The sequence below is a fragment of the Lynx rufus genome, unplaced genomic scaffold, assembly GCF_022079265.1.
Source record: "Lynx rufus isolate CCGP_SWC_20201006 ecotype Redwood Valley unplaced genomic scaffold, mLynRuf1.p SCAF_55, whole genome shotgun sequence".
NCBI lineage: Eukaryota > Metazoa > Chordata > Mammalia > Carnivora > Felidae > Lynx > Lynx rufus.
Window position 1 is genome coordinate 317,628 of NW_025814873.1, and position 13,019 is coordinate 330,646.

Genomic DNA, 13,019 nt, shown 5'->3' on the forward strand with positions numbered 1-13,019 from the left:
GCTCCTGTCAGACGTCACAATTACAGGTCCTTGACGCCGTTTGAGCATCTTGTGCCAGGGAATCGACAGAGAAGGAGGTTACCATTACTGCTAGAGTGTTTGATCTGCAGAATTAAGGAATTGCTGGGACACATTTGGGGCCAGGTGACTCTGTATGGAGCCTGACAGATTCACTGACAAGCCTCGTAGTGTTTCCCTGTGAGTTCCCGTGGGAGGCTAAAGCACCCATTAAGACAGGACTACTAGAAATTCAGTCTTCAGTGATGAAGAAAGAACCTTGACCCACCAGTAGCTTGCTGATGGCAAGCATAACGTGCAACGGGGGCAGAGAAAAAATTTTTTTGGTATCAGCCAGCGTTTTATGGTGAATACCTGGCAACTGTACCTGCTGTGTATATTTTTATGTTTCAACAAATTTTCCTTCCCTATTTTTTGTTTTGATATGGAACATTGATTGGCGAGGTTTTGTTTTAGAATTCAGTTCATAGATCATGAGATCAAGCAAAGTCACGTTGTGCTTAGAGACCCTAGACTTGAGATACAAACGAGGACCTCTAGGACTTTGTATTTTCTCTTGTTGGGGAGAGGATGAGAGTGTCACTGTGGGGTTTGCCCATTCATGATAGGCAGGACAGCATTGTCACCTTACTGTCACATGTGTATCACGGGAGGATGAGAAGGAAGGGTGACAAATAACAGAGTGGGTGAACCGTGCTGACCCTGGACCTGCCTGGTCCTCAGACCCATTCCTTCCTCTACCTTCCCTGCTCTGCTCCCAGGGCTGGGGAAGCCTGGCCCACAGGTGTATCCCAGTCTCCTGTATCAAGTGCTTCTAGATGAATTTGGTGAAACAGGGGAAACTGAAGGGTGTGAGATTAGGGAACAAAAACAAAATATTTCTTCCGTCTGGGCCTCAGGTAACCTCTCCAGCAATGGCTGTGTCTCCTCTGTCACTCTAGCTGTTCTTAAGTAGACATGCTGTGGTTACAGCTTCCGCTGGTTGACCCTGGACCGGGGATCCGGTAAACACCTCCTCCTTTTGTCCCCCTGCTGAGTGACGGTCATGGATTCCTGCTCTGCACCTTGGCTTTCGCATCTGGGACGCCTCCCCACCCTCTCCGGCACCTCATCCCTGCTATCACCTGTGTCACCAACTTCCCACATTAAGTTCCCTGTTTTACTTACAGTAGTTTTTATTTTTAGATTGGACCCTTGGCATTACAAGTGTGGGAGGGACAGTTCTTGATTCGGGGCATATAGAGCTTCCTACAAGACAGCCTCCCAACCTTGCAGAGTATGTGAGTTCCTAGAGGAATTACTCATAATAAATACTGGAAAAAATTCAAAATAGCTTGTGAGTGGCTAAAGAAAACATGCTATGTCCATACAATAAAATACCTTTTAGCGATAAAAAGACGCACGACGTAGTTGCTGCAAGAAAGGAACCAGTCACGAAAGACTAGACTGGATTTTCTATTTGCATGAAAATGTCCAGACTTGTGGTTGCCTTAGGCCGGGCTTACAAGTGGGGACTAACTACCAGCGGAAGTGGGGGGAACATCTGGCAGTGATGACACTGGACTTTAATGAGGGACACATACCTACCGATTCACGGAGAGTCGCTGAACTGAACACCTAAGTGGGCAAATTCAATGGCATGTGAATTATGTCTCAATAAAGCTGTTTAAAAATGGATAGAGCTAAAGGGAGAAGTAGAAAAATGCACAATCATAATTGGAGATTTTAACTAACTCCCTTCTATTATTAGCAGATAGAACAAGTACACATAAAAAGTCCAGAAGGAGGGGCGCCTGGGTGGCGCAGTCGGTTAAGCGTCCGACTTCAGCCAGGTCACGATCTCGCGCTCCGTGAGTTCGAGCCCCGCGTCGGGCTCTGGGCTGATGGCTCAGAGCCTGGAGCCTGTTTCCGATTCTGTGTCTCCCTCTCTCTCTGCCCCTCCCCCGTTCATGCTCTGTCTCTCTCTGTCCCAAAAATAAATAAACGTTGGAAAAAAAAAAAATTAAAAAAAAAAAAAGTCCAGAAGGATATAAAGTATTGGAGAAATTCAAGGGGCGCCTGGGTGGCTCAGTCGTTTAAGGGTCTGACTTTGGCTCAGGTCATGATCTCATGGTCTGTGGGTTCGAGCCCCATGTCCAGCTCTGTGCTGACAGCTCAGAGCCTGGAGCCTGCTTCGGATTCTGTGTCTCCTCTCTCTCTGCCCCTCACGCACTCACACTCTGTCTCTCTCTCAAAAATAAATACAGATTAAAGAAAAAGTATTGGAGAAATCTTATGAATGACTCAGATATTGGAATGGACAGATAATAACTTTGAAATAACTATTATTAATAAGTAGGAAAAGATATGGGGTGCCTGGGTGGATCAATCGGTTGAGCATCTGACTCTTGACTTTGGCTGAGGTCATGATCCAGGGTTGTGGGATTGAGCCCTGGTTTGTGCTCCACACAGCGTGGAGCCTGCTTGGGATTCTTTCTTCTCTTTCTTAAAAATATCAAAAAAATAAGTAGAGGGGCGCCTGGTGCCTCAGTCATGATCTCACAGTTGATGAGTTGGAGGCTGCATCAGGTGAGCTCAAGCCCCGCTTCTCCCTCCCTCTCCCTCTCTTCCTCTCTCTCTCTCTCTCTCTGCCCCTTGTAGGATTCTCTCTCTCTTTCCCTGTCTGCCCCTCGTTCACTTGTGCCCTCTCTGTCTCAAGAAAAAAATAAGTAGAAGAAGATAGAGGAAAAGATAGATATCATGGATAAGATGTAGAACTAATAACAAAGTGAAGTTATAAAAAATCAGTGGATAATACTAAAACTAAAAATACAACATCAGAGATCATGAACTCATTGCATGGGATTTACAGCAGAGGAGACATACTAGAAGACGGTATTAATGACTTTAAAGTTGGGTCAATTGAAATATGTTAAGAAAATGAAAAAAAAGGGGGGGGCGCCTGGGTGGCTCAATCGGTTAAATGTCTGACTCTTGGTTTCTGTTCAGGTCATGATCTCATGGTTGGTGGGTTCAAGCCCTGCATCAGGCTCTGCACTGATGATGCAGAGCCTGCTTGGGATCCTCTCTCTCTCCCTCTCTCTCTGTTCCTCCCCCGCTTTGCTCGCGCACTCTCTCAAAATAAGTAAACTTTATTTTTATTTTTTATTTAAAAAAAATTTTTTTTTCAACGTTTATTTATTTTTTTTGGGACAGAGAGAGACAGAGCATGAACGGGGGAGGGGCAGAGAGAGAGGGAGACACAGAATCGGAAACAGGCTCCAGGCTCTGAGCCGTCAGCCCAGAGCCTGACGCGGGGCTCGAACTCACGGACCGCGAGATCGTGACCTGGCTGAAGTCGGACGCTTAACCGACTGCGCCACCCAGGCGCCCCAATAAACTTTAAAAAGCAAAAAGCGGGGCGCCTGGGTGGCTTGGTCGGTTAAGCGTCCGACTTCGGCTCAGGTCATGATCTCATGGTCTGTGAGTTCGAGCCCCGCGTCGGGCTCTGGGCTGACAGCTCAGAGCCTGGAGCCTGTTTCAGATTCTGTGTTTCCCTCTCTCTCTGCCCCTCCCCTGTTCATGCTCTGTCTCTCTCTGTCTCAAAGATAAATAAACGTTAAAAAAAATTAAAAAAAATAAAAAATAAAAAGCAAAAGCAAAAAGAAAATGAAAAAAAGGAGAGGCACCTGGGTAGATCAGTCTCTTAAGCATCTGGCTCTTGATTTCGGCTCAGGTCACAATCTCACGGCTCGTGGAATCTTTTTTCCCTTCTCCTCTACCCACTCATGCTCTCTCTCTCTCTCAAAATAAATAAGTTAAAAGAAAAAAGAGAAGCTAAGGATTAGAGAAAATATTCACAAATCACATTTCTAAGAAAGAATTTATATCCAATATCCAGAATATATAAAGAACTCTCAAAACTCAAAAATAAGGACACAGCAACTCAATTTAAAAAATTTTTTAAATGTTTATCTATTTTTGAGAGAGAAAGAGGGTGGGGCAGAGAGAGGGAGACTCAGAATCTAAAGCAGGCTCCAGGCTCCGAGCTGTCAGCACAGAGCCCGGCACGGGGCTTGAACCCACAAACTGTGAGATCATGACCTGAACTGAATTCGGATACTTAACCGACTGAGCCACCTAGGCACCCCACAACTCAAATTTTTTAATGGGCAAAATAGTTGAACACTTCAGAGAAAGTTTATGTATATTAAATAAACACAAGAGAATATGACTCACATCATTACTAGGGAATTTAATGCCGCAATGAGATTATCACTCATTAGAAACCTATCAGAAATGCTACCTATTAGAATACCCACCTATTAGAAATGCTAACAACAAACAGAAGAAGTGACTGATGATATTGAGTGCTGGTGAAGAGATATATGGAGCTACTGGAACTCCTACATTGCTGGTAGGGAGGCAAGATAATATAGTCTGGAAGGCAACTTGGCCCAGAGGGATGACTTAGGGGTAGCCCTTCATGACCCTGAGGGTTCGCCAAGGGATTCTTAGAAGAAAGAGAAACAGAGGAAAAAACAAATTGGACTTCATCCAAATTAAAACCTTTTGTGCTTCAAAAGACAGGAAAGTTTAAAGATACCCCACAGAAGAGGAGGAAAATATTTGTAAATCGTATGTGATATATACATATATATGTGTGTGTATGTATATATATATATAGAGAGAGAGAGAGAGAGAGAAGGGGGGGCGGGAGGGGGGGGGAGAGAGAGAGAGAGAGAGAGAACTCACATATACAGATATATGAAGAACTCTTACAACTCAATAAATAAGAGAAGGAGCCCAGGTTCTGGCAGAGGAAACCTTATTGTTAATAGAAGTGCGGTGTATATTGTCAGTTTGAGGGACTGCACCCCTGAGAAAGGCTCGTAAGTTGTGTTGCCTGGATAGAAACAAACGTAATCAAATCTCATAAAGACACATGAAAAATTCTTCAGTAAAAATGTTTATATGAAGCATTTAATGTTTCATATAGTAATGACTATTTCATATAGTAATGGCTATAGATTTGATCTATTTTGAGGGCTATTGTTTCATAGTTTCTAACTCATCTAAATATCTCAGCGTGTGTGTTTATGACATATATACGCTATGTTCTTCAAGGTATATATGTATACATAAGTAAACAAGTAAATTGTGTATTTTATACATAAAATAATTATTTATAAATAGACAATTATGTGTAAAGAATTAAAATATTTCATCATGAAAACTCCCGATCATAAAATGGGAATGATGAATGTTTACGTGTCACACTCTGGTGGATGTACAAGTTACGAAAGATGATTCATGGCTTGTCCCACTGCGGTTTACGGCCACATCTGTAGTGTTCTCAGGTATACGGTAGGCACGTTCAAAGTTGTGTGTGTGTGCCGTGTGCTGGATCGCTGGTGTGGTGCCCCTGTCAATCACTGCCTTGAGAATGTAGAGACCCTGACCTCCCTCTATATTCCCATCAGGCAGGACATGTAGAAAAACGTGCTCAGCGTTCCAGGTCAGGGACTCCGAGGGTGACCAAGCTGGAGTGTCTCCCTTGTAAGCAAAGGTGTCCTTGCACGCTGGCCATGCAAGGAGGGGAAGGGCCCAGGTAGTTGTTGGGTTAGTTGCTCTAACAGCTTGCTGCACGTAGATCCCAGCGGCGATACTTTGTCCGTTTGGTCACTGCCGGACTCCCTGCACACAGGTCCCCCCAGGAAGCCTGTCTCCCCGTCGTTCTCTCTAGGTCCTTTCTTTGGTCTCACTGGACCATCACCCACCACTGGCTTCGAGTCAGCCGGGGTGAGGCCACACGCTTTGTCAATATGAAACTTGTGCATTAATTAGAACTTGCGATGTAGTACTGGAGTCCTAAAGCCATCAGGAAGATAGTCTCCTGCTTTTGAAATCAGTCTTCACAATAAGGATGGACAGAGGCTGACATTTATGGATTTCTAGAGTGTACATTCACCGTGTTTGGTAATTGTTTTAATCTGAGTGTGTTTTGGGAACAGAGATTGTGAAGGCATCTTTAGTAACCCACAGTTTCCCTGTTTGTAAATAACCACATGAAAATATTTCAGAGCTATCCGCTGAATTTCACCTTTTAATTTTGGTCACCATATTTTATAATCACTAGAGTGCATGTATGCATAGGAGCTTAAGTAGCAATTTACATATAGGGCTCACACTCACATCACCTGCAAGTATAGACAATTTAGAACAGGGGCGCCTGGGTGGCTCAGTCAGTTAAGAGTCCGACTTCAGCTCAGGTCATGATCTCGTGGTCCGTGAGTTCGAGCCCCACATTGGGCTCTGTGCTGACCGCTCAGAGCCTGGAGCCTGTTTTGGATTCTGTGTCTCCCTCTCTCTGACCTTCCCCCATTCATGCTCTGTCTCTCTCTGTCTCAAAAATAAATAAACGTTATGGGGCGCCTGGGTGGCGCAGTCGGTTAAGCGTCCGACTTCAGCCAGGTCACGATCTCGCGGTCCGTGAGTTCGAGCCCCGCGTCAGGCTCTGGGCTGATGGCTCGGAGCCTGGAGCCTGTTTCCGATTCTGTGTCTCCCTCTCTCTCTGCCCCTCCCCCGTTCATGCTCTGTCTCTCTCTGTCCCAACAATAAATAAAAACGTTGAAAAAAAAATTTAAAAAAAAAATAAAATAAACGTTAAAAAAAAATTAGAACAAAACAGAGCATAAGACATTCACAACCTCTTGAAATCAGCCATTCTGAGATTACTCTTTGTTGAACACACTGGGTGCATCTTGAGATCACAGGAAGTTCTATGTTATGATAGGACAGATTCGTCTATAATATTCAAACTTTTGATTAAATAAATTTGTGAACACTTGAAAAAGAATGGATACTGTCAAGTTACATATTAACATCCTTTTATTTCCACAAAATAAAAGTATTATACACCCCATATTTATTAAGATTTTTTAATATTAAATCCTTATTCTCAAATTTTAAGTAATTCACACAATCGCACACTGTAAATGTATTCTTCCCTTGAAAAAAGAAATACTTTATTCGATTATTCCAGTTAGTGTCTACTAGACTCTTTTAATCTAAAACATGTGGCCTGAATCTTACAAAATGTTCGTAAGTACTAACACTGTTGATTTTCAAGTTTTAAATAGTGTGTGACACTTCCATGTACACTTTTCCTTCGCACAGTTGTGCAGCACTAATTGTTTTGGAAAACTTTCCTTTGTGCATGCGCTTATCCAGTTAGAACATTTACCACAAAGATAGGACAAAGAAATTCTACTATGCAGTTGATAAACTGGTGATCGAATAATAGTTTTATAAAGCTGGTGGATGAATTGGTCGGGAACAGTGAAACAGTGTAGTACATCAAGGTCATCCGCTCAGCTGCACCCTTGGTTGCGGGGTCCACTCCGGAGCAATGATGGCTGCAGAGAACTCAGCTGACCTGTATGGGCCACAAGTCTGCCTTTACTCTGTGGCCCTGGCAAAGAGCAGGTTCGTTTGTTGTGGGTGACTGAGCTCATCATGAAGAGTTGTGGGAAGAAAGACCCTGAGTTAGAATTTAAAGCATAAATGACTTTTTTCTCTATGTGGCGTGTTGTAGACTCTGGGTCTTGAGTTCTTTCTTGTCCAGCACGAAAGCAGGATGCAGGATTAAAATGCGAGAGATGGCTAATGTCCAGGAGGAGACAACAGCCCCGACTAAGGGTGTTTGCTCCGTTTTAATTAGGATCAGAAGGCTTACAAACATGGTGATGGACGTGCACAAAGAGACAATAAATCTGTGAATATTAACTCATGGGCATGAGGGAAAGAGGGTTTTGAAGATACACGGTGTTAGGGGTTTGGGTCAACACAAAACAAAATCCTGGCACTGAGCAGCGGACATAGGCGCTGCATGTGTGTATCTTACCAGCCTAGGGGACAAGAAAGAGCGTGCTACCTCAGGGTCACCAAGGCACCTTTCTTTTGCTAATTAGCTCCACTTTGGGCAACTTTCGCCCGCAGTGGTCTATAGCCCTGTTTACCTAATTTGGTCCTTCCTTCCTGTGAAAGCAGCTTTCTGCTACAGTACTAAATTGGGGGGCGCTTTCGCCCTGAACACCTAATCTTGTTTACCTCATATACCTCTGCATTGGGGCCTTTGCCCCGCCCTCCCTATCCTGGGGCTTTGGCCCCGCCCTCTCTATCTTAGGGCCTTGGCTGTTCTCTCCATACCTATTTACCTAACCTTGTTACCCAAACTTGGGTGTGAGCATCCTCTGGCTTTGTAATTCTTTATGCCTTGTTAACCCATCAGTGCAGGCTCAGGGAGTTCCTAAGCTTATTCCCCACAGTGGCAGGGCCTGAGAACATGCACATTTTCCCTTGAAACAGCAAAGTAAGTCAACAGGAAGAAATACATGTATGCTTTTATTCCATTTGCCTGGTTCTACAATTTGAGCTGTAATAGGATTATTCTAAAATTGGCTTAGGATATAATAAGATTTATATTTAAAAGTATATTAAATTTTATATGTATTATAAAGTGTATATATGATAAACATAAATTATATTAAAATATACGTTAAAATTTTTAATTTAACAATCATATTAATTAGTGCTAGTAAGCGTGATTATTGAATCTTAAGGGTACCTGGGTGGCTCAGTCAGTTGAGCATCCGACTTTGGCTTAGGTCACGATCTCACGGTTCATGGGTTTAAACTCTGAGTGGGGCTCCGTGCTGTCAGCGTGGAACCTGCTTTGGAGTCTCCGTCCCCTTCTCTCTCTGACCCTCCCCTGCTTGCATTGTCTCTCTCAAATGAAAACTTTAAAAAAAGTAAAATTTAAAATTTAAAACAAAGCTTATATCCAAAGTTATATTCTTCTTTTTAATTTTAATTTTAATTTTAATTTGTTTAATGTTTATTTTTGAGAGAGGAAGAGAGGGAGACAGAACACGAGAGGGGTAGTGGCAGAGAGAGAGGAAGACACAGAATCAGAAGCAGTCTCCAGACTCCAGCTGTCAGCACAGAGCTCGGCGCGGGGCTCGAACCCACAGACTGTGAGATCATGACCTGGGCCAAAGTCGGACGCTCAACTGACTGAGCCTCCCAGGCGCCCCTAATTTTTTTTATTTTTATTTGAGAGAGAGAGAGAGAGCAAGAGAGAGAGCAGGGGAGACAGAGAGAGAATCCCAAGCAGGCTGCATGCCCACTGCTGAGCCTGACTCGGGGCTCGATCCCACAACACCAGGATCATGACCTGAGTCAAAATCCGGAGTCAGACGTTCAAAGGAGTGAGCCCCCCAGGTGCTCCCTTGTTATTCTTAAGTTGAATCAGAGAGGTAGACAAGGAACATCGGGAAGTAGAAGGCTATGACCTCCTGAGGGAGAAAAATGCCCTGGGTTCCAAATGTTCCAGAGAATGAGAGTCGCTTTCTTTTTTTCTTTTAACGTTTATTTATTTTTGAGACAGAGAGAGACAGAGCATGAACAGGGGAGGGTCAGAGAGAGGGAGACACAGAATCCGAAACAGGCTCCAGGCTCTGAGCGGTCAGCACAGAGCCCGACGCGGGGCTCGAACTCACGAACCGTGAGATCATGACCTGAGCCGAAGTCGGCCGCTTAACCGACTGAGCCATCCAGGCGCCCCGAGAGTCGCTTTCTGAAGACACAGTGTGAGCCCCTGAGGGAATTTTTCCCTGGGACTACCAGCCCAAGCCACTCAGGTGAGCGTGACTCAGTAGTCAGCCTGGGACACAGGTGTGTGCAGTGAAGGTGCCACAAGCACACACGTGCACACGCACACACCTTATCCCGCTGATCCGGCGTGCCTCGTGGCGTTTTACTACTATTACATCGTGAATAGCTTGCACACTGATTTTCAGAGTAAGAGCCAAAGTCATTGTGTTCTCAGTCGAATGGCTTTCTCGGTGCCATGAACATTTTGTACAAAATGCTTTGTGTGTTAGAAACTTATTATTTTTAATTTTTTAAAATGTTTATTTTTGAGAGAGAGAGGAAAGGAGAGAGAAAGAGTGTGAGAAGGGGAGGGGCAGAGAGAGAGGGAGACACAGAATCCGAATCAGGCTCCGGGCTCCGAGCTGTCAGCACAGAACCTGACAAGGGCTTGAACGCATGAACCACGAGGTCATGACCTGAGCCGAAGTCAGATGCTCAACTGACTGGGCCACCCGGGCATCCCTGTGTGTTAGAAACTGCTATTTTTTATGTTTTATGTGCACCCTGTTGGATGTTCTCGAAGGTGCTAAAGGGGAGCTCTGTGGCACACGAATGTCGGCCTGCTTGCCTTTCCTGCCCTTGGCCTCTCAGAGTCGTCACCGGGCCGTGAGAGGGGCTGGGCACGTCCCAGCCCTGAGCCCCTCGGGGCCGACGTTTAAGTAGGACACCGGTTCCTGATGGAGGGCAGGGTCAGGGCCAGAAATCAGGGCACAGTCAGGGGGCCCTGAGGGGAATGGCCGGGGCTCCCTGGTTGCCTGTACCCTGGCCCTCTGTCTGCAGAAGCTCCCTCTTGCCACCAGCCCAGGCTGTCCTCCCCTCCCCCGGGGCAGGCTCCCCAGGGCTCCACCGTCTTCTGGTAGGTCTTTCCTCCCCTCTGCTGCTCCTGGAATCAGACTTGAAAGCAGGTATCGCCACGATTTCAGCAGCTGGGCTGCAGACCCCCGCTCCCTGCCTGCTGAAATGAGTCAGGAGGGGAAACATGGCCCCTGAAATGCAGGAGCTGCCTGGGGCCCTGAGCCTGATTTCAGCTGGGGGTCACTAGCTCATATGTAAAAAGAGTATGTCTGGGGGCATCTGGCAGCCTCAGTCAGTCAAGTGCCTGACTCTCGATTTCGGCTCAGGTCATGATCTCACGGGTTTATGAGGTCGAGCCCCACATCAGGCTCCCTGTTGCCACACTGGGATTCTCTCGCTCCCTCTCTTTCTGCCCCTCCTCTCCCCCCCCTCAGAATAAATAGATAATCTTTAAAAAAACAATTTAAAAAATGGTATATCTGCACGTACACAAGCATAGCCACAATAGCTTACTTTCAAAATTTGCTGTGTTCTCACGTTTTATTTTTATTATTTTAAAAAAAATTTATGTTTATTTTTTGAGAGTGAGAGACAGAGCATGAGTGTGGATGGGGCAGAGAGAGGGAGATACAGAATCGGAAGTAGGCTCCAGGCTCTGAGCTGTCAGCACAGAGCACGACGCGGGGCTCGAACTCACGGACTGTGAGATCATGACCTGAGCTGAAGTCGAATGCTCAACCGACTGAGCCACCCAGGCGCCCCGTTTTTTTTTTTTTGGAAAGTTTTGTTTATTGAAGTAATAAATACTTACTCTACACCCAAAGTGGGGTTCGAACTCACAACCCTGAGATCAAGACCAAGAGTTGCATGCTCTTCCAACAGAGCCATCCACGTGTTAAACGTTTTAAAGAAACAAGTGTGTGTTGAAAGCCGTGAGTACCGAGGCGGGGACAGCAGGCTGGTTCTGGAGCCAAGACGCACCGCCGTTGTCTGAAGGACCGGGGGAGGCGCCCGGCCGCAGGGGCTACAAGAAACCGAGCACCGGGTCTCGGGGCCTGGGTCCCGAGCTGGGCCCTTGAGAAGGCCGGAACCACCCCCGCCCCCCACCCACCAGTGGGATGTCAGGGGAGCTCTGGGTGGGGAGGCGGCCTCCCCTCCTACCCTTCTGACTCAGGCTGGGGGATGAAGACCGGCTACTTGTGCCCCTCATTAGAGGAGCAGTGGCTGGGCCCCACGCCCATTCCTCCTCCGCCTTTCCGGCCCCGGGGCCCACTCAAGTGAGGTGGAGAGGCAAGCAGAACTGCCCGGCCCTATCGCCGGGGCCCCTCTGCGCAGAGCCCAGCAAGGTGGGTGGTGCTCTCCTTCCCTGCGTGCTGGAAGACGGGCTGACCCAAAGGAGCCATGGACAGGAGGTGCGGGGATGCGCTTGCTCAGCAGGGCCTGGTCCGTGCTGTCCTTCTCCGGTGACCTGAAGGACAGCGTGTCCAGGCAGCCTGACAGCTCGGGGCGGAAGGCACAGGGGAACGTGGGCACTGCAGGGAGGATGCTGGCGTCTGTAGCGTCTAGAAGGCCGTGCCTTTGGCCGGCCACCTGAGGCCCCCCGACATGGTACCCTGCTGAGGCTTCCTTGGCCCCCCGCGGGGGGGGGGGCAAACCACAGGGAAGCAGTGAACACAGAAGGACGGCCGCTCCCTCCAGGAAGCGGCCTAGCACAGGGGCCAGGGATGGCTGCCCATGCGGGCGTCTGCCATCAGCCCGAGCGGCGCTGTGAGGACCGAGAAGGAGAAGGAGCCCCCGTCTGTGGAGTGGCGCTCTGGGTCCCTAGGTCCTTTTGCTCTGCAGTCACTAAGCAGGTGACCTCCCATGGTCCCCTCACTCACAGTGACACATCTCGGGCTTGAGGTGGGGGCAGCGGGCCGGCTGTCAGCAGACAGCTTGTACAGCGACACAGCCACACGGGAGGTATCTGAGGCCAGCACCAGTCTCCAAAGCTGCGGGGCCTGAGGAGGGTTGCGTCACCTGCCTGAAGTCTGGGGAGGCTCTTTCTCCTTGCCTGGCCCCCGCTCAGTGTGGGGTGCCCCCAGGCTGCGGTTCCCGTGCAACAAGAGGGCAGAGGAACCATTTAAATACCTCTGGTGCCGGGGTGAGGCCGGTGACGTGGCCTACCTTCGGATAGGGGACCAGGGGTTTGCGGGCAGGTACGGGAGGAGGAGAAGGGACAAAGGAGACTCCAGGTGGAAAGGACTCAATCCCTTGTTCTCTCAGTGGAAGGGACAGGGCCCAGAGTTGGGAGCGAGCGATGGAGGTTAGCCTGTAAAGACTCCAGAAAAACATCTGTGAGGGACTGTGCCGGCAGATCCTGCCCTGCCTCAGTCCCATACAGTCCCTACTTCAGTCAGCCCCTTCCCCAAGGGAGCCTCGTTCCTGTTGGCGCAGAGTGGGGTTTAGACACCTCAGTGTGGATGCGGGTGTGCTCACTGCTCCTGAGATGTCATTACTGCTAAGCCATT